The sequence below is a fragment of the Anomalospiza imberbis genome, chromosome 1, assembly GCF_031753505.1.
Source record: "Anomalospiza imberbis isolate Cuckoo-Finch-1a 21T00152 chromosome 1, ASM3175350v1, whole genome shotgun sequence".
Lineage (NCBI taxonomy): Eukaryota > Metazoa > Chordata > Aves > Passeriformes > Viduidae > Anomalospiza > Anomalospiza imberbis.
Window position 1 is genome coordinate 140,021,488 of NC_089681.1, and position 21,251 is coordinate 140,042,738.

Genomic DNA, 21,251 nt, shown 5'->3' on the forward strand with positions numbered 1-21,251 from the left:
GACTGTCAGCATTTTCTTAAACTGAACATGAGCCCATGTCTGGAAGGGAGTGTCAAATGTCAAAATAAAATTTAAAAAATTACAATAAATTAATAAATAATACACGTTTTATTCTATCTCAGCACACATAATATTTTCTGGTGTCCTGTCACACATTTAAAGAAGAAACACTGTTAGAAAAGAAGCCATCCTAAACCACAACATGAAAATCCATACTGATGATATAAATGTTGAATGATCTGTCCAAATAAATCAGGAAGACAGAGGATCACACAGCTCTTATTTGTATGAAGTTATTGTATAAGTCCATCTTAGAAGGCAGTAAAAACAACCTGGAGAATGAGATTTTTCTGGGAAAAAAAAATGAAATAAAATGTCCAAGATGCAGCATAGTAAACACTAGGACAGGATCCAACCAACTGACTTTGTTAATCTCTGCTTCATTCTCTGTGACATTAATTATCTGCATTTGACTGGCAGTCATCTATTCCCAATTTGGACGGTTTCCCATTAGTGTACCAGGCACACGGCTTGTACAGAAGTTATCAGGCAAAACAGTGACTACATTGGACTGGACTGGAACAGAATCCTGGCTGCATGAGTCAAATATCACAGGAATCTGTGTGTGGACAGTGTGTGATGTTTACCCAGACTTTTCAAGCTCTTGGAAACACATAGTAGGAAAAAAAGAAACCCTAAAAATTCCAATCCTGTTCTTTTAAAAGTCCTTGCTTTTTCACCTGTAAGCAGTCCATTACCAAGGTATTAACACGAAGCTTCTTTTTCTCTCTTTCCCAGAGTACAATGTGTCCCAAGACTTATTAATTATAAAAGTGTCAGTTCCACAGTCACAAAGCACAATCTCTAATCTCTCACTGCCTGCTGGCTCACAAATATATAGATATCTGTACATATATACATACATGTACACCCATATACAAACACATACATACAATGATTGCAATTTTCATCTATTTGCCTCCAGGGAAAAAAAAAAAAAAAAGGAACCAAAAAAAAACCCAGAAAACCCACAAAATAGTCATGACTAGAAAACTATTTGACTAGGTGAAAATTAAACCTTGTCATTCCAAGCTGATGGTATTCATATTTGAGAAAGAAAAAAAAAAAAAAAAAGAAATAAGTATAGCTTTGAAATCTGTAGTGAGGCCATGCACCCATGGAGAGAGAGATGGAGCTTGAGGCACAAACCTGGAGCAAATCACACCATGACAGCAGCATACAAAGGACCAGGTTGTGCATCTGAAAACATGAAAAAGAAACATGCTGTGTCTGAAAAGGTGTTTGAAAGTACAACAAATGTAGCTCTGATTCATTTTGTATAAGCTTGTAGGTAGAAGGACTAATTTGTTTCTAGGAATGGTTTCTTATGGTCACAATTTGACATCTAAAGCTTAACACTGTGGTATGCTGCTCTTCCTATGCAGTTTTTTCTCATCCAGACTCCTGGATCCTCTCTGTAAATATTGCAGTTTTGTCTTCCATGGGATACAGTACAAAGAGAGTGTTTTCATCTTGCTGGCAATAAATGGGCAGTTGTTTACCCCAGAGATTATGTGTAGACCCAGCAATTGAAACTGGTTTGCTATCTCCTTAACTGTCCAGTCTATAAGTACTGTTGCTTTGGAATGACATTATAACAATGTCAGGTTGAGTAGAATATTAAATACCATCCTAAATGGTATTAAATTGGCACTAAATAGACATTTCCCATGACAAAAATAACCAAGCGAGTTTTACTGTATCTGGCTAGAGCATATAAACAGTGTCAGCTGTCTAATGGGGATAAAGGGAAAAATGGTTTAGACACTTTGCTGCTTCCTAGTGCTTTCTCCTGGTTTGACCAGTCTATTCCAGCCATGCTTGTTCTTGCCAATTTCTGTGCTGTTCTATCCAGTGCTTCAAAGAAATGTGTTGTATGTGGGGGGCACATGTCAAGAGGAGAGGAGTGGAGAGTGGCAGCAGCCATCATACAGGGAGCCAATGCCTTCAAGAAACAAATTGCTGTTTCTGGAAGTGTCTTTTTCTGTCTTGAGGTAAATTATTTAAAGACTAATTGTTTGACAACAGATCTAAATGAACTTGGCAATTTCGCTGCATTGGATCAGACCTGTAAATCTTTACTTTAGCCCACTGTTTCTTAAAGGGATGAGTAAAAGTCTATTTAGAAAGTTGCATGGAACTGAGCAATTAGGAGATATCCCACTCACAGATAAATGGCTTTCTATGAAGAGTGCTTGAAAGCTGAACTAGAGTAGATTAATTCAGCTAGGAGACTGCATGGTAGGAAGGCAGATTCATGGACATGCTTTGGAAACTCAAATTTACATAGAGACCCCAAAATGAACCAGTCATGCTGGCATACCATTTAATAGAAGATTCATGGTTTGGCACCCATCTTTGCATTCACTAGCCAAAATTAACTTATTTTGTCAGATGTGGACAGAGAACAGCAGAACATAAATAGTGGAAATAAGTAGATAAAGAGCTGAGAAGGAAATCCGGCATGATACTAAAGATACAAAATAACCAACTGCATGGTTTACATAGAATTGCATATTTCAAGCCTTTTGGGTCTCTGACAAGAGTAATGTAATTTCTCTCCACTGTGAAGTAAAGTGGATACAGCTGAGATATCTGCTGCTATAAAATCACAGGTGGTACTCACCTGCCAGAAAGAGCATCAAAGCTCTGTCTGTGCCTTTATCCAGTGAAGTTGTCTTCAAGCTGACCTAGAATCTTCTAGAATTGATGAACTTTAATGATTGTGAAAGTTGTGTCCCTTTTCTTGATAACTGTCCCTGTCAGATTTTAACATTGATGCTTTTTCTCTTATGGAGGAGAACTAGTATTTGCTGATGATTTCAAACTACATCCCATGCAAAAGAAAAATAGATATATTTTCCAGGGTTCAATGAAACTTTTTAAATGCTTAAACTGATTCAAGGTAAAAATCGGTATCTCTGAGGTACATCCATATGAGTTTTGAAGGAAAATGTCACATACATCAAATTATATCTGTGGGGGCAGAATTCATTTCGGAAGTCCTAGTAAAACCAAAATTATCAGCATAAAAATGTATTAGATTAATGTTTGAAAAGAATGAAGACATTTTCCTCTGTTATAACATTGAAATGTAATGTAATTTGCAAACATGATCTGGTTTTTTTCATATCAGTTTCTAAGGGTCCTTCATGCAGATACTGAGCTCTCATGCTGACTCACCCTCTTATCAAACAGATGGATCCGTTCACTTCCAGGAATGTGAGAGAATAAGGTTGTTTCTGAGAACCAGATGGATGTAAAGGCAGAAACAACAGCAAAGGACAAGTTGGTGTTGCACTTTACAGCTTCTTTTCTGTTTCCAAGGCAGCATAAATGGCAAATCTAAGGAAAGGGGCAACTTTAGCAGAGATTCAGTGAGGGCATCAGGTGAGAAAATCCCTTCTGGCTTACATGGCTACTCATGTGCACATGCCTCAGACAGGCTGTTCTTCACTTACCTACAGTTTGTTCAGCTGGTAGAATTCCTTACTTGTCCACAAGTGGGGATTTGCCTGGAGGTTCTTCTGGATATGCTTGTACTATTGCCAAGTAAGCTCACAGAACTAAGATGAGCATTAGCAGAATTTCTCCCATGCTAACAGTTCATCTTCTCATTTTCCCCATATGGTAATTTGATATCTGCACAGCTTTCCTGATCCAACAGCTAAGTTTTGTTTGCCAGCATATGCATTTTGGACTGTGAGAAGGGATTTCTCCATAGTAAACTGATAGCCCTGAAGTAAAATAATTCTGTAGGCATTTTGTGTTGCTGTTAAGAAGACTGATCAATTATAGACAGCTCTCTGTTTGAAAAAATTCACAGAGACAGGAAATTGTTATGAAAAATAATGGAAAGAGTGGAAGCTGATTTCTGAATTACAAAAGATAAAACAACAAAACTGTTCACTACTTAGTAATATGACCTTGTTTAAATATTGTTTCTTACTGCATGTTTTTTTGTTGTGGTTTTTTTAAATAAATTATTCTTAGGAAAACATTTTTTTTCCTGCAGGGTGTCTATTTAGCATGTACTTTTTATGTAATCTGGCCTCTACAAACTTTGCAATGAATGGGACAAAGTTGAATAACTTTCTCAGAAAATAAAACTGATGAAATATTTTATAAGAGATTTTCACTGGAATGGAAGCCTGGTGTGATCCAGAGTGCAGCACTTGGCACATGTAAATAGCAAAGCATAAGAAGGATTACCAGCTACTAATTTTATGAAAGGCCACTGGCACTAAGGGCAGTGCTGCTATCACCAGACTTCAAGGATAACAGCAAACTGAAATAAATCACTCATTCCTTTTTAGCAGAAAAAATTTTGTGATAAAAATATTTTAAGGTGATGGAGAAATGAGGGGAAATGGTTTAATGTTCAGAGCTGAAGAATGGTGCTTGAAAAGCAATGGTTTTGGAGAAATTCGGGTATTGATCAGGCACAAGTGCTTTGGGCAGTCATTTACTAAGGGGCTACAGCAAAACAGAAGTAAAATTTATTTTAAACTGATAGACAAATTTTAGTGCTATAAAGACATTGGTAAGAGAATATGTTTTCCCAGAATACTTCTGATGGCAGGAGGACTTTATTCTTGGTTTTTAGCCCTAGGGCATTTGTTTCATTCTTGTTGCTTTCCACAGAATTGTTCATGTGAGTCTGGGTTATTCACATGCCTTGGAGTTATTGGTCTCACCCAGACTTTGCAATCAGAGACACAGATCCTGATACAGTTGACTGCTCTCAGAAGTGTGAATCTGGAAATACATAAGAGCATCACAGTATTTTACACTATGCAGAGGATCTTCTGACATATTTACACAGCTAAAAATTGAAATTGATGCTCATTGGTATCTTCCTGAGAGACTGTGCTCTTATGTTTCAGAAAATCACCCTAAGTACCATTCTGCCCCTTTGAATACCCCAATATGCCAAACCAATGCCTCAAGTCAAGCAGATATGTAAGTGCTTTAAGGAATAGGTAAGGTTTTCTTTCTACTTCTGTTGGGAAGGGGTGAAAAATGCTAAATATCTTCCAAGAAATGCAGATGGGAATAATGGTTAATGGGTTACACCATTTAAATGCATATGACATTGATAAAAAAAGGAAGTTATTTAATATTTTATCTAATTTTTATGTAGTTCTCTATACAATGGTATTTGTGGCTGTGTTGCAATTTTATTTTATTGATTATTCTTATATTTTGCTAACAGTGGGTTGATGAATAAAAATAGTTTGCCTGGGAGAAATTTGTAGAACAATATGCAGCAGAGGAGAGGACATTCTGGATCTCTGACTCAGAAAGAAAGGGAAATTAGCACACTAGGCCAAATTTCACATATTCTAGAGGAATATCTTTCTTTGCCAACTTCAAGGTTCCTTTTTAATGTCAGTTGTCAAGAAATACCCGCATAATAATGATAGTAAATCACTATTGTGTTTAAGAATTCTCCCTTCTTGATCCTAAAAATGGCAATTGCATACGCATAAGAAACCCAAGCACAAAAATAACAACAACAACAACAGAAACAAACAAAAAACTCCAAGGATGACACATATCTCAACATACCTTTTTAAAAAATGTAAGGGTTTGTTGCTGTTTGACCAGTTTTGGTTTTTATTCTGGATGTAAAATGATGTTTCTAATCTGCTAAAATACTTGGAGTTTACTTCCTGCAAAGCAGGTCCAAAATCAAATTGAAATTCAGGGAGAGTCTAAGTTTTAATTTCACAGTTTTCTCTATTTGGTTGATTTTTTTAGTGTTTTTCTCATGCTAGAGAGAAATTAAAATAAATTCTGAAAATTCACAGTTTCCAAAAGACAAGATCTTGTTTCCAGTTACTCTGTATTTTTAGTTTACTCACCACAGTGCCTGATTTCTAGCTAAGGTTACATCTGTCAGTCTGGAAGTTCTCCTAGAACTCAAAATTAGTTTGATAATCTGTGTGTTGCCAGCACTTTAGGTTGACATCCCAGAAGCTTTGCTGCATTACCAGATTTGAAGAGGTCTCTCACCTTTCCCTTTTCTGCAATGAGTGTGAAATTGATGCAGACATAGTTTTTGAGTAACAGGATGTCCACCAGTTGGATTGTCATCTTCCTCATACCTAAAAAAAAAATTTCTCAACCAAGATTCCTCCTCTTGTGTATAATAAAAAGAGGAAAAGAGAGAAATATCATCCTAGGATTATGTGAGTCAAAACTCCTGGAGAGGAATCAATTTCTACAGCCATGCAATTTTAAATACAAACAAATGTGCTACAAGATATTACATAAAGAGTTCATATAACTAAATTTTGTTCATGTGATCTCAAGCTAGATCTAGAACAGTAACACAGGCTTGACTAGTTATTGTTGACAGTTTCCTATTTAGTTTTATCTCTATCTCTTACATATGCAATTTTTGTGGGATTTAACCAGTACGTATTGAAACCATTTAATATACCCATTGCCATCAATATCCTATTACTAATTCCTTTAAATTTTAATTAAATGTTTTCCAAATTAATAATAATAATACTCAATTAATCATTACACAGGCCAATCATCTCAGTTCATGGAAATTACAGCATGATTTTCAGAGCACTGCAAGCATGGCAGGCAGAACTAACTATGATCAATAAACAGCCCCTCTCCTAGGATTTTCAAATATTCCTAGTTAATTCTATTCACAAAATACTGAGCAACAGAAAGCAAGAGAGAACAAAAACATTATTTACATCTCCATCACAAACCCCTTCATTAGTTCTTATTCATTGCCAATAATTTTGCTTTTAGCCATTATTGGCATTTGAGCATTTGCCTGAGTCTGGTCTGCTGTCCCTTTGTTTTAAAAGGATTTTAACTGCCAAACTTTCCTTATGAAGCAAATAGATTATAATGGTCACTCATGATACACAGAAATGGGTAATGTGTCTGTTCATTTCTGAGGTATTTTAGAAGATTTATGCTTACAAAATAGGAATTATGAATGGTGAACAAAACCATAAAAAGCACATATAAAACCTGTCATAAATCCAAAAATATTCCACCTAAATCTACATCCTTAATTCGTTCAGAAGCTTCTTCCCCTTATGTCCCATGTCCCATGCTACCTCTTTATCTTTTTTCCCCCCAAGATTTAAAGCAGATAACCATAAAATCTTACTGAGATAACAAGTTTTCCTTATTTTTGATGCTTAGAAGCAACCAAAGTCTCATGAGAAAGTTTCTGTTTATTAACTATTTTCTGCTTTACTTGAATTTTTTAAGAAGTAAAATAGAGGGGCAGTATAGAATTTCAGATGAGTACTAGAACACTTTTACTACATGGCTGAAAAGCATCTTGAGAGAAACTATTTGAAATTTACTCTCTGTGGGGGGTGTCACACAAATGTTGCTTTGAACCATAAAAGGTATAATATACTGTATAAAATGGATGATTCATATTTTCCTCTGTTTTCTTCCAAGTCCAAAACCACTCCATCTCACTTCTTATCTGCTCGTATTTAAGTCTAGTATCTTGCCAGACAGCTGTCACTTCTTACAGCTGGTTTGAGAGAGCTGTGTCAGTGTGGGACTGGGCACAAGCAAGCTGTGATTTATAGCAGCAGCCGCCTGTTGGCAGAATTAATTTGACTTAACTTGCACCATCTAAAAGGACGGGCCCTTTTCCAGCCTTGTCTTCCAGGAGCCCGTATTGTCTTTGGAGAGAAGTTGACATCTCCAGAAAGTGATGTATCTACTGCCAAAATGGGTATTATATAATATATTCCTTTTCTTTCAGCAGCAATGAGAACACCGGCGGTTGCTTAAACCAGTAACGTCACTCTCACGTGGCTGAAGCCTGATGGAATGGATACAGACTTTTCTCTTATTCAAATGGTCAGGAGAATGTACTAACTGTTCCCAGTCAGAAGTGAGTCTTTACTGGATATTTTTTTATTATTAATTTATCAATTCACAGTCTGCTTAAACCATATTAATTATAAGCCCTCAGCATGCGTGGTCATACAGAAGAGAGTAATGCAGACTTTGGCTGTGAGCAGACCAGAGCTCTTTCTCTTAAAGAAGAAGTGGGAATTTTGTTGTCTTTTCCATAAACTGAAGCAACAATACAGTGCATGAGGCCCTTCTATCTTGTTTATTGATGAGCAAAACAATGTTTCAGCTGTATTGATCTCCTTTATCTGCTAAATATGAGGATGTGGATCAGGGGAACATTGTAGGGGAGCAACAGAGTGAGGAAGGAACAGGATTTGCTTTGTATCCTGGATAGTGAGGGAATGAGGCCACAAACTCTTATATGTTTGTTGTATACCAGTCCTTATTACAAAATATGGAACAGAAAGGAAGCCAAATTTCGTTATATAGTGTGCAGAGAGAGCTGAGGCAGGTATTAACCAGGTGTTTTGCTTATTCTGAAGTTTCAGGACATGTTTTTTACTTTGTGGGTACAATGCACACAGGGAATCTGAGCCAAATCAAGGAGCTGATCATGAGCCTCTTGGCTTCAGGAGGCTTTGGAGCTGTTTCTTAGAGCTTAAGTCACTCCTGTTTATCCCTTCAGTGCTCAGAAGGACAAAGAGAGAGCTGTGAGCTCTGCACAATGCACTCCTTGTACAGCAGAGACAGGTAGGTCCCAGTTAATTATTTCTGTCTTGCCCTGACACATCAAAACAGTCTGTTACAAGTTTGTCCTTCCCTTTCCCACACCCTTTAAAAAAATCTACCACCATACTTTCAAGGATGGCATTTCAAGAGTGTCCCGTGGTCGCCTGTGACAGCCTGTAGACTGCTACTATTTGCAATTTAATTCCATCACCAATATTTTATGACTGTATCTGCAGGTACTGTCAGCTGAACAATATTTAATTCCTTGGCGCACAAACTTAACAAATACTCGTTCATGGGCCCCATTATGCTTCTAGTGGAACTTGCAGATTGCTTTTTTTTCATTTGTTCTGCTGCTTGAAATCTGGGTTTACTGTAAGATGTTCAATGTTCGTGAGCAATAAAGTCATAAAAGAATTTAAAAAATGTGATAAACAGATTAAAATCTTGTCTAGCACATTGGTTATTTAAGACAAGGAAATGGACTTCATTTCCACTTAAAAAGATATTTTGTTCTTTCCTATTAAAAAAAATAAAATATCTATTGGCCTATGCCGGGCTTCCCCTTGCCCCCATAATCTAAGGGTAATTGCAGTCTTTAATTTAAAAATATATATGCCATTACATCTTTCTTTCAGTATCATCCTACTGTTAAAAAAGTTTTAGAATGTGCCAAAGTTTAAGGTTGCACCCATGTTAATATTTCCTAAACTATGACAGTACTTGGCAGTTACAGACTTTGGCTTGTTTTCAGACTTAAAATTAGAATTTGTATTACTCAGTTGACTTTTAAGCATAATTTAAATTTTAAACAGAAAGACCATCTTTCAGAAACTATTTGTGGCAAACAAGATGACAGAGAGATTCAAGAGGTTTTCTAGTCCAGTAGCTACCAACTGATGTTGGTATATATATATATACCATCTCATATACCATATACCCCAGCATATGAGAAATGGGACAAAAAAAAAAAAAAAGAAAAGAAAATGTCCAAGCCCTCCTCTAAGATTCAGGTAATCAAATGAAAGAAAATAGAAAAATTAAAAATAATAGACTCAAATCTCAACTTTTTCTGATTGTAAATTAAGATGAATTTTGAAGAAATATACAGAATCTTTTATGGTTTCATGTAAAAAAAAAACATTTCATAGCTCTTAAATGCTTTTTAGAACATTTATGTGATACTTAGAATGACTGAATAAAGGCATTAAGCTATGACCTTTTACTGTCTAACTTATCTTAAAGATCTCCAGTGATGGCATTTCCACAAATTCTCTGAGCAGTCTGTGCCAGTGATTTAGCATTTCCTAATAGACATAAGCTATAGTTCTTACTGCACCTCGGCTCCTTCACTTTTGATTTTCTCTCACACACATGAGAACAGATTATTCTCTCCCTTTAGCAACAGCCAAAAGTGAACATAAGAATAAAATTTCTCATGTGACTAAAAATGCCTATTTACCAGAATGTAACTATAAACCCTGACCTTGCATCTCCTAAGCCAGCTACTCACATTTTTCTCGCTGAAACTCCAGAGGTGATCGAAGATGAAAAGTTTTAAATTTGTTTAACCAGAAACTATATATTCATAAAGAAACAACCTGCCCCCTTTATAGAAGGATCCACATTTGTCTGGAGAGAACTGGAAAGGTCCTAAATATGCTCATTTAAAACATTTTAGCAATAGTTCTCTGTTGCCTCTGGCAATATTCTTATGACATATTTATATTAATATATGTATTTATTTCAAATTACTTCCTCTTCCCTCTAACTGTGTCCTGCAGATTTTATGCCAGGTAATTGCTTCTCTAGACTTGAAAATTGTCAGGTTTTGTCTAAAAATATATTTAATTGTAAATTTTCAGAAACCTTGCTTGTTGCCTTAAAATTAATCAGTAGAATCAGGGAACTAATTTTAATGATGATTGCTATTTTAATGGGTGAATATTTTTAGCTAAATCTAAAATGAAAAAAGGCTTTATGGTTTGGGGGAACTTTAAGTGAGTACAAAACTGTAATACATCTACCGAGCACAGATAACAGATTATCTTAATTCAAATTATGAAGGTATTTATAGAACAGACCAGCAAGTGGCAGTACATGTTGTGCATAAATCATTAAGGATAAGACTGAAATCTTTAAAATGAAACTAAATAGACAGTCAAACAAGCTTTCATGTACAGTCTTATTCATTTTAAATGTCCTGCCAAGAATTGTAAATGCTTCATTCCACAGAATTATTTTCCTGGAAATAATAAGTATCTCTCAATTTGAGGAAAGAAAGGAAACAACTCTCGTGTAACTGCTGGGATGCATTTGTGTCTCAGTTGATCAAAATGTATGTACTATAAGCCTTATGTTGGCTCAGAGTGGAAAATGGAATTTTCCAGCAACCATAGTGTTATGAATTGCCATGACTCATAACATATTCCAATAAATAATCACTGCCTATGGGTACTGTATTGTAATGGATCTACAATGCCTGTTCCAATGGTCTTTGACCCTGATATTTTTAAAATGAACTCCATTTTATGCAGTTTATTTTCATAGGCGAAATGTTAGAAGAAACCATAATAAACCATAATATTTACTATTACAGATTCCTTCAAAGTCAGATAAATATATTGCTAGCAACATGTAATGCAGAAAAAGAAAGTGGAGAAAAAGAAGAAAAAGGAAAAGAAAAAAATTAAAGAAAATAAATAAAGAAAAAGAAAAGAAAAAGAAAGAAAAATGAAAAAAGAAAAAGAAAGGAAAAAAGAAAAAAAAAAGACTGTAGCCTTCATTCTGTGAGTTAGCCAAGAAAACAAAACTGTGTGTGTTTTGATAAAATACTACTTTGAAATCCCTGTGTGTATTAGTAAGGCGTTATAACAGAAGTATGTTTTTCTTCTCTAGAAATATTTAGAATAATGTACTGTGAGACTGTAATGACTGAGTCTCTCTGAAAATAGTGTCCATACTCAGAAGATGAACATAAACATATAGAGAGAAATAACAGAGGAACCCATTGGTCTTTCTCAAGACATCATCTCCAGAGATCACCAGTATAGGTAAATGAGAGATACTTGTACTGGAGCCCTTTTAACCCCTTCTCTGTTAGTCTGGGATATTAACTGGATTGCTAAATACTGTTCCTTGTCAATCTGAGTTTTGGCACATGTACAAGTTCTGTGTTGAATGACGTTGGCAGTTTTATCATGTGATGTCATGGAGACACACAGAAATTGCTTTCCTTTTGCATCCCTGTTCCTGAGGTTGCATAGCATGATGGTTCTGCTTGTTTCCTTCATGATACAAGGCTGTTCAAGCAGCATGCTGTGACATTTGTTAGGGAAATGCAGTTAGAGTTGACTGAAAAATGTCAACTACACTTTTGAATTTCAGAAAAAGTTTCTGCACGTTTAGGTTACATTTGCAAATGGGCCAGAAGCAGTGGGTGGTGTCATTCTCCGATGCAGCAGACCAGAATGGAAAGAATAAATTAAGGTAAAGGAGAGTAAAGATTCAGCGCCTTTTCTGACTGATGGATTTTATATCTCCCCTTTCTCCCAGAACTGTGTCTTTGCTCTGCCTTAGCATATTTTTAAGTGTGCTCTCAGGCTCTCCTTCTAAAGATGTTCACTTTTTCCTGGAATGATTTTTGAGAGCAGAAAAAAGTACCACAGCTTTTCATATCACAAATGGAAATTGTTAGGCTGAAAGGGTCATTCTTGCTCTCTGAATAAAATTTATCTCATGCAAAATGAAATATAACCAGTGGGAGAAACCAAGAGACATTCACCTGCAGATGCATAAGTGTACTGAGTTTATTCATTTTCTCTGTGCACTTAGAGATTTAAATCTCTGTCTCACAAGCTCATACTAGAAGATTCAGAGACCCAGATAATAAGACTTGGATTTGGGAGGAATTTTTCTTACTGACCTTTACTGGAGGCATTCCACTTAGTGGCAAGAGATACTTAAGTATAAAGACATGCCTATGAGGTACAAAGTATTAAAATACAGGCAACAGGACAAGGATATTCTGTACTGAGTCTTGCCCAGTCTGGATGAGAAGCTAAAGCAATATTTCTTCAGTGTAAAACTCCATTGCAAGCAAATGAGACAAGATTATCCTCCATAAAGACTGTGAAGTAGACCTTTTCCACAAGGTTGTTTCTTAGTCTGTCTCTTCCCAGCATCTCTTCCCAGAGTTACTTCCTAGCATTTACTATTCTATGGGATTGCTCTTCCATATGTGCAGAACTTTGTACTTTTATTTTTGAACCTTTTGCAGTTTATGTTGGCCCGATTCCAAGATTTATCAAGATGTTCTGGACTGAATCTCTGTTGTGATTTGATGAGACTTCTGGTCCCCAGGATGTGCCTGAACAATACCAGAAAATGCTCCTAAATTCAAGGTATATATCTTTTGCTGAAAGTCTCTAAAATACTGGTATTTTTGTATTCTTGACTTTGCTATGAAAACTACATAACCTGAAAAACTGAGAAAAGGCCATCTTGAACCATGTTTTATAATACCTCTCTCAGAAGAGAAGATGTAATTTCCTTCCTATATAATCTAGGAGAAAAGCTCAGGTTTCCTATTTTATTCATACTTCCAATTTTTTGCTCTCTAACTTGGACTCCCTAATCAGAGGGCTGTTTTACAAAATGTTGGCAGAACCATGCAGTTAATTCAGTGTATTTCTAATCACATAGAATTCTCTAAGATTATTTTAAGATCCCATTAAAAAATAAATCAAGGAGGAAATCTGGATGATCAGGCCAAGCATAAAGCAGAATTTTGCTTATTTACAGGCATATTTACCTCTGTTTCTTCTTGCTGCTCCATTTAGGAATGGTTTGGCCTTTATTTGACTATATCTTCTGAATATGGGTCTCTGAATGCCCCCTCAATTTCATTTCTCTTGGCCAAGTCCTGTAAGAGAATCATTGTCTAGGAATCATCTCACATTGACTTTTAGTGTTATATTACAGAAGTCACAGAATGAATAGGTTGGAAGAGACCTTAAGGATCATTGAGTCCAACTCATTCCCGAACACCTCCACTAAACCATGGCACCAAGTGCCACATCCACTCTTTTTTCAAACACATCCAGGGTTGGAGACTCCACCACCTCCCCAGGCAGACCATTCCAGTACTTTATCACCCTTTCTGTAAAACCTTCTTCCTAATATCCTAAATATCCTTCCTAATATTAGTGAACTCCTAAAGAAATTACCTTCTTTATTCTGGAGCTGTGTACATCTGCCTGCTGTAGACTTTGGCTACAAGACTATATGACCATATTTAATGGGCTAGAAAATGTCGATGTAAATAAGAATCAGACAAAAGTAATGCAACCCTGGCTGGAGGCTGACAATTGCCCTAGCTACAAAACACTGGATAATCAGTAACCATGGCTGTAACATCATAGTGAGGATTCCAGACATTGGGAATGGAAGATTTACAGCACCACATAAATTCTTCTGCACTTGCTATTGCTTTTGTTTTCTCTTACAAAGGTAAGGTAATCCCTCGAGTGTGTGGTAACTGGCAATGTTTATTTTGGGATATGCTGCAGACAGTGTGTCCAGGTGGTGTTTTCTGATTCAAAGCTGAGGTCAATAAAAAGTGATGGAAAATGTTAGCAAAGTCTTGGCCCAATTCTCTCTGTTCATTTAGAAATTTGAATAAGACTTTCCTGCTGTTAGAATATCTTCTTTGTTCTTCCTTGCCCAGTCTCTAACCACCCTCTTATTACATGGTAAAGGAAGATTAAAAGGAAAACATATCCTCCAGTTATTTTCCTCTGAAGTAATGATATAATAGCGATTAAAAAAAATCAAATAATGTGCAGGGGAAATAAGCAGAAGTGGAACAATGAAACAATACAAGTTCTTTGCTCAATTTTTTTCCAGAAGAAAAAGATATACTAAACTATTTCAAACCAACTATATCAAATAGAAAAAACATTAAAAAAAATTGGGAGAAACAATTAACAATAATCATAATACATCCAGCATTATAATTTTCTGACAGAAATGGAAAAGCTTTGCGATTACATCTAATCTTTTTCCAGTTTAAAAATAACTGTTCCTTTCTGTTCAAGGTTGAGTTTTCCTAATACTGTATTTTGGTGGACAACCAACAAAAAATGTTAAGCAGAGAGTGTTTTAATGAATGAGAGATCCAACAATTCACCAATATTACAGGAAAAGTAGGAAACCATTAATACAATTGCAAATGTTAACAGGTCTTCACAACCAGCTCCTGGAGCCTGTGCTGGTCTTATTCTTCCAGTCCTCAACTGTTATCTGAGTTCTCAAAAGGTGATGAACTGAAACTTTTTCATCAAGTGTATTCAGAAAAAAAAAAAGTATGAATGCAAGGTAATATCACAATCAGGTGAACTGCATGATTTATTAATCAAATAAAAAAACAGACAAAAATGTCATATTTTAGGTCAATATGTGGCAACTAGAGTGGAGTCTGCTGTTTTCAATTAAAAGAAAAATAGAGGCCCAGGAAAAGTAAATTGCTGAAGGAAGGACAAGAAAAAGAAAAAGCTATTCTGAGCCTCTAAATATAGAAATCTCTCCTGTGCTTTTTTGTAAAAGATATGACCAACTGCAAGAGTTATCCAGATCAGTACATTTTTTCATGATGTCCTGACCTCTTCCCTTACATTGAATACAAAAGTCCCAAAGCAGAAAGGATCTATATCCTTGCACTCAACTAATAAAACGAATAATAAAATAAACTAATAAAGCCAAATGGTAGTAAAAAAATAATTATTGATATACCAAAGCCCCTGGAAATATTAACTTTAATGGCTACTGCAAGTTAATATTTTTTTTTTGTGAGAATGAAGATATATTGAAGTGACATTATTAGTTTCAGTTCACTCACATATATATTTTGATTTGTCTTTGCTTGTCTTGTGGTAGTATGTATGTCCTGAGTTGAAAATATATGCTAGCAAGAAAACATAGGAGGAAATTGAAGAATAAACCCATGAGAAGATTCTCAAATATAAGGACTTCAGCAAAAGGCCTTTTGTTACATTCTAAACCTTTCAATTATTTTTTTTACATGTTGTCACTTTTTACTCAAGTTAGTTGCCTGTCCTATATAATTTTGACTTTTTTTCAAGTTTATAAATAATACCAATGAAGCAAGTGGATCAGAATCAAGTTCCAAACTTTCATTTTAAAGAATATCCCACTAAAGAATTAAATTAAAGTAGGTGCTTAAACTCATGTGTCTTGAAAAACTAATTTTTTTTATATTCTTGAATTTAAAGAGACATCAGATATTTATTAAATACCCTTTTGACTGTTCAGAGCCATCAAAACATTTCTTTTTCCGTTTACTGCACAAACAATCCTGGTACCTCCATGTCAACTGGATAGGATTGTTAAATTAACATTCATCTGGTTGTGTTTAATTTTGGAGAACAGCCTTGCTGACAGGATCTTAGGAAAGAGTGACAGTAGTTAAAAAATACAACATGTCATTTTGAGGGTTCCTTCACTTCTTGGAGCCTTACAACAATGAGGTTGAGCTACCAACTAGTAAAGAAGACTTATCTCTATGAATACTGAATAATGCTGTAAAATATATCCCTTTGTTTATTGCCCTTTATAATCTTCTTCAAAAGTTTCTAAAATATTGCTGTACTTATTTCAGAGGCACATTATAGGCTTCATAGCAAGATTGTCATGTCATTAAAGGTATATCCACTTACCATTGTAAACCATCTACTTGCAAGCCAATAGAAAACTCATTCCATTGTTGTACTTCTCTGCAGTATTTTCAAGAAACTCCAAAATAACCAAGAATTATTCCAGCCTGCACTTGCACAGGTGATTGATTCTAGATTTATGTTTTAAAATCCCACTTCTGACAAAAAAGTCCCATTTGTAGTCACATCTGTTGACTTTGCCCTCAGAAGATAGAAGCGGAAGAGCTCCAGCAACAAAAGTCACACCTGAACCACAGAAACTTATGGGCTTTCCTGTCCAAGGACCTTGTAACAGGGCAAACCCAGCTCTCAGACTTCAGCAAACTCCCAGAATACAGGATTTAGTGCCTCTGTGTTACTGGGTACTTGACTCTATTTGCTTCCTCCTAGCATATGTCAAGATTATAGATAAAGTTTATTTCTATGTCTTCATTTGTATATTTAGACATTTTTGGAAATATGCTTTTAATCCAGAAGATAAAATTAATATGATACCCATATATAAAGTCACATCAATTTTTAAAGTCCTTATTTCCTCCTCTCTCAGAGTTGTGCATTCCAAAGAAAATGGCTTCTGCATACCCTAATTGAAAAAAATTGAGTACATGCTTATAAGACAAATATATTTCATAACAAAACAATGATTAATCACAAAATTGATCAAGAATATGAGGCAGCAGAAAAGATGAGCTTTTGCGGAAAGACTAAAACGCTGAAAAAAAGACAAAATATGTTAAAATAATAATAAAGGCAAAAGGAGACCCAAAAGACAGTTGCACAAGTGGTTACAATAGATAATAACATTTCAGGCATATGAAGAGCCATATTTCAATGAATGAGAACCTAGTGTTTCTAAAGGACAGCAAATATTTAATTTATTAAAGAACCTTCAGCTGAGACCAAGATTAATAATTTTCCCTATTGTTTACTTGGAGGATAAAACCAATATCCTCACCAAAGGGAGGAGAGAGATGTACTGGTGTTAGGAAACATGCATGTTGTAGCAAAGATTGTTCTCCTGATCAGTGGTGGCTTTTCAGAAAGTCGTAAGGTTAAAAGATGCACCCACATGGATGGGATGACACACAAAGCATTAGTGCCCTCTTGAACTTAGAAAACTTCATGCCATGATTAAAATACCAACTGATGAAGTGCATCAAAGCATAATGCTTCTTGATTGTAAACAAACTTTTCCTCCATGTATTTAAAAATGGAAGGTAAATTCCATCTACTTGTGTATATTTTTTCTATGCATGTTTTCTGGTCCTATTAAACATTAATTTCTGTGAATATTATAAACATATCTTGTCAGTGGGTATTATAAATAAAGGAGAAAAAAACCTTTTATTTTGGTAAATGTCAATGGAATTTTTGCAATTAAATCTCATTAAGTGATTATTTAGATGCTAATATTTTATAGGGAAGAAAGGTACAAGGACTGGTGCAGAAAAATTTAAGTTCTTTCTCCCTCTCTTTTTTTTCTATTTGGCCCTTGAAATGCTAGAGCAGCTCAAGGCTATAGATTATCTAGATATATTAAGACTTCTAGGCATACAGTGTCTGCTTCTTGGATTTCTTGTGTATAATATGAAGACTGTAAATTTCTTCAGGTACTCCCGTGATGTTTGATTTTCTGTAATATTGTTTAAAGTGAATGGTATGCTTTTTAGGAAACAGACTTTTCAGTTAGGCAGGAATATAAGAAGTGGAAGCCAAAGCATGATCAAGTACTTGAAAGCTTATCTCAGATCTTATTCTCGGGGGTACGTACACAGCTGCTCACACTGAACATGCATATCAAACAGGTTCCCACAGGAATTCTAATATAGGTATCTCAAAACTTAGAAAATGTAGTAAAAAAGCATAATGATGTACTAAAAATTATTTGTGGAAATTCCAAAAGTAGATGAATGCAGATTATTGTAAACTGGGTTCTTGCCTTTCTTTGAAAAAATATTGCACAAAAAATTTAATTCTGTGATGAAGGTGTAAAAAATATATTGAAATCATTACAGAAAAACAATCAAGCAGATTATGACTATAAGAAGTGGAAAAGCAATTGAAGCCTAGTTTAGATTGGTACAGCAGAGTAGCAATACAAACTCTCATTCACCATCTACTGTGTCAGTTGCAAACTTCCATTGATACCAGTGGTGCAAGATAAAACTCCTGAAGCTTAAACACTTCAGTCAATATGTTGTGAGTGATCTATTTGTGCAGATAGCAAACAGGCTTAGATGAGGTGACCACTGAAAAGCCCTGTTATCACCTCTCATCTTTTTTACTCTATAAACCTATGTCATGTGAACAAAGAATCCACCATAAACTGGAAAAAATTATGAAAAGAGGAACAGGGAAATCAATAAAAATGTAAGAAGGCAGTAAAAATCAAAATTGCTTAGATAAGAAAAGGCTGGGGAGATATAGTAAATACCTTAAGCACATCAATAAAATGAAACGTCTACTTCAAAATAAGAATAAAAATAAAATCAAATGTAAGATTAAAAACATATTTCAAAATACAGATTTGAAAACTAAAAGTGTTTCTGTGTTTTCTGCTAGGCTTCCAGATATGTGTCTGATGAAATTTACTGCAACTTTGATCCCCTTGAAATGCATTCTGGTTTTTGTTTGAGGAGTGGGGTTTTTTTTTGGTCTTGAGATGGTTTTTTGTTGTCTTGTTTGTTTGTTTTTATTTGTTTTGGGCATTTGGATTTCATTGCAAGAATTGTATCTGTAAAAACTGACATTAAAAAATAAAAGCTGAGTTTCATTTACAGTTTCATACTGCCAAAATCTGGGGCTGTAGAAAAGTGACAACACTACGAATGAAGTACTATGCCCTGTGGAAGTCAACACAAAATTTTGCTTCACTGTACTGCTTCTATTTTTATGGTTAAAGTGCAAGACCTGGTAATATTGAAGAGCATTAAAGGGGTTTTTTTGATTAGCACAGTACTCAGTTTAAAATTTCAAATCCTAAAAATAAGCCTGCAGATGGCTTAGGGCTGAAACTGTTGCTGTTGAGCACTTTAGTCTTTCTCAGTGTTAGCTGGGCTAGGAACAGAAGTCATTTGCAAAGACCTGAACTTATTATTTTTAAAGGGTAAATGCAGCACTGGAGGAGGTTCAAGATTAAAGGATCTGAACTGAGATTGTTTCTATTGAAATCTAAACTGTAATGAGTACAAGTAAGCTACCTATGATGTACATGAAAGAGAGAGACCATAACTAAACCCTTAAGGAAGACATTGTAAAGGATTTAAATAAAATATATTTGTATGTAGAATTTTAAAACAAGTTTTCTATTTGTTAGGATTTATTTCCAAAGTAATGAGGAAAATATGTTAGAGACTTGATTAAAAGAGAAGATGATATTGGGGACAAAGCCTCCTCTCTGCTGTACTTGGTATTTGATACTGGGAATAGTGATAGAAAGGTTTTTCCTCCACATTAGCCAGACTGCACCTCAGCAGGGGGGACAACTAGCTTTGGTCAGGTTAAGGCATTGGGATGGGGTTCGGGAGAACTCCGAGTATTTTGGCAGTTGTTCTGGAGCAAAAAGAAATACTGGGTGACTGTAACTGGTTTTACACTGAAGAGGTAAATGCTTTCTGTGTCCTGTCTATTTAAAACAAGAGGCATAGACATCTAACACAGAGGCATAGAGGCATAGGCAAGAGGCATAGACATGCTCAGGACAGAGACAAACTGCCTTCAGATTTGACAAAGATCTTCTAAAGCAGGTTACACAATTTTTATATTATCTGTCTATTGACATTATTTCACCTCAAGTAGTGCTGAGCACAAGGAGAACTAAATGCCATTTATAAATGAAATATAAAAAAAAAAAAAAAAACAAAAACAAAGCAAAACAACAACAACAACACAAACAAAAAACCCACAATAACCATTACAGTCAGTGTATTAGTAGAGCCCGACATCTAACCAGGTAAGTTTTACTTGTGTATCATTAGCAAGTATCATTAGCTTGTGGCATGATCTTCCTTAAAAGATGTGTACTCTATCATCAGCAAGGAAGGTTCTTGACCAGTGAGTTTTACAGATTTCAGAAAAGGCCACAACACAGAGAAATCTGTTTTCTTACCCTCTCTCAGCAGAGATGCTACATTAAATCAGTGGCAATATAATCACTTTGCAGATCAAAATCAGCTTCAAGAAAATAAAATGTATGCATCTTGAAGATCACTGTACCATAACAACATTTTGAATTATTATAAAATGCACAGTATAAAAATGTGTTGGAGACAAACACATTGTATGCTCTGTATTAACATGAAGGCAGACTAAATAGCAAATTATGAAGGCCTAAATCTAGAATGTCTATGAACCTCTAACAACATGACACCTTCTGTGTGAAAAATAAAAAAAAATACATTAAAATATATATTTGGTCATAAATGCATATATATACATATGTATGTATTTTTTTAAGGGGAAAGAAATTGAATTCTAAGATATAACTCTAGAAGAGTCAGCCTGAAGGTAAACAAAGCCACAGATGCTACAGACAAAACAGCTGGATTTTTCAGTCGCATTTTCAAATTAAGCATATACAAAGCAATAACCAACCAAAGTCACCAAAGTGTCTTTAATTATATCCATCTGAGCAGAACTTCCAAAAGGTTAATTGTAAATAGAGTATGTGTAGTATGTTCTTGAAATTAAACAAGAAAATCCTCTTGTAGAAATTATATCTGACAAAATTCTCAATAATGCAACAGTAGTGTTTCACAGGTGTAGATACACATACAAAGACAGATAATTTATATTTCACGTGATGTGCAAAAACCAGCAGCAAAATGCATTTCTAAAAAAAATTCTCTGTATGCAATATTTACA

General features: G+C 35.1%; 2 long non-coding RNA genes across 2 annotated transcripts; one reads left to right on the forward strand and one right to left on the reverse strand.

Moving 5' to 3' along the window:
* Positions 1-4,630: 4,630 nt before the first annotated feature.
* Positions 4,631-14,036, reverse strand: LOC137484393 (uncharacterized). The gene is made up of 5 exons (XR_011004861.1): positions 13,908-14,036; positions 13,457-13,579; positions 6,079-6,159; positions 5,928-5,978; positions 4,631-4,818 (listed from the first exon to the last, which is right to left on the reverse strand). It is a non-coding gene; the product is annotated as an uncharacterized lncRNA (long non-coding RNA).
* Positions 13,964-16,746, forward strand: LOC137484471 (uncharacterized). The gene is made up of 2 exons (XR_011004901.1): positions 13,964-14,166; positions 16,596-16,746. It is a non-coding gene; the product is annotated as an uncharacterized lncRNA (long non-coding RNA).
* Positions 16,747-21,251: the final 4,505 nt, after the last annotated feature.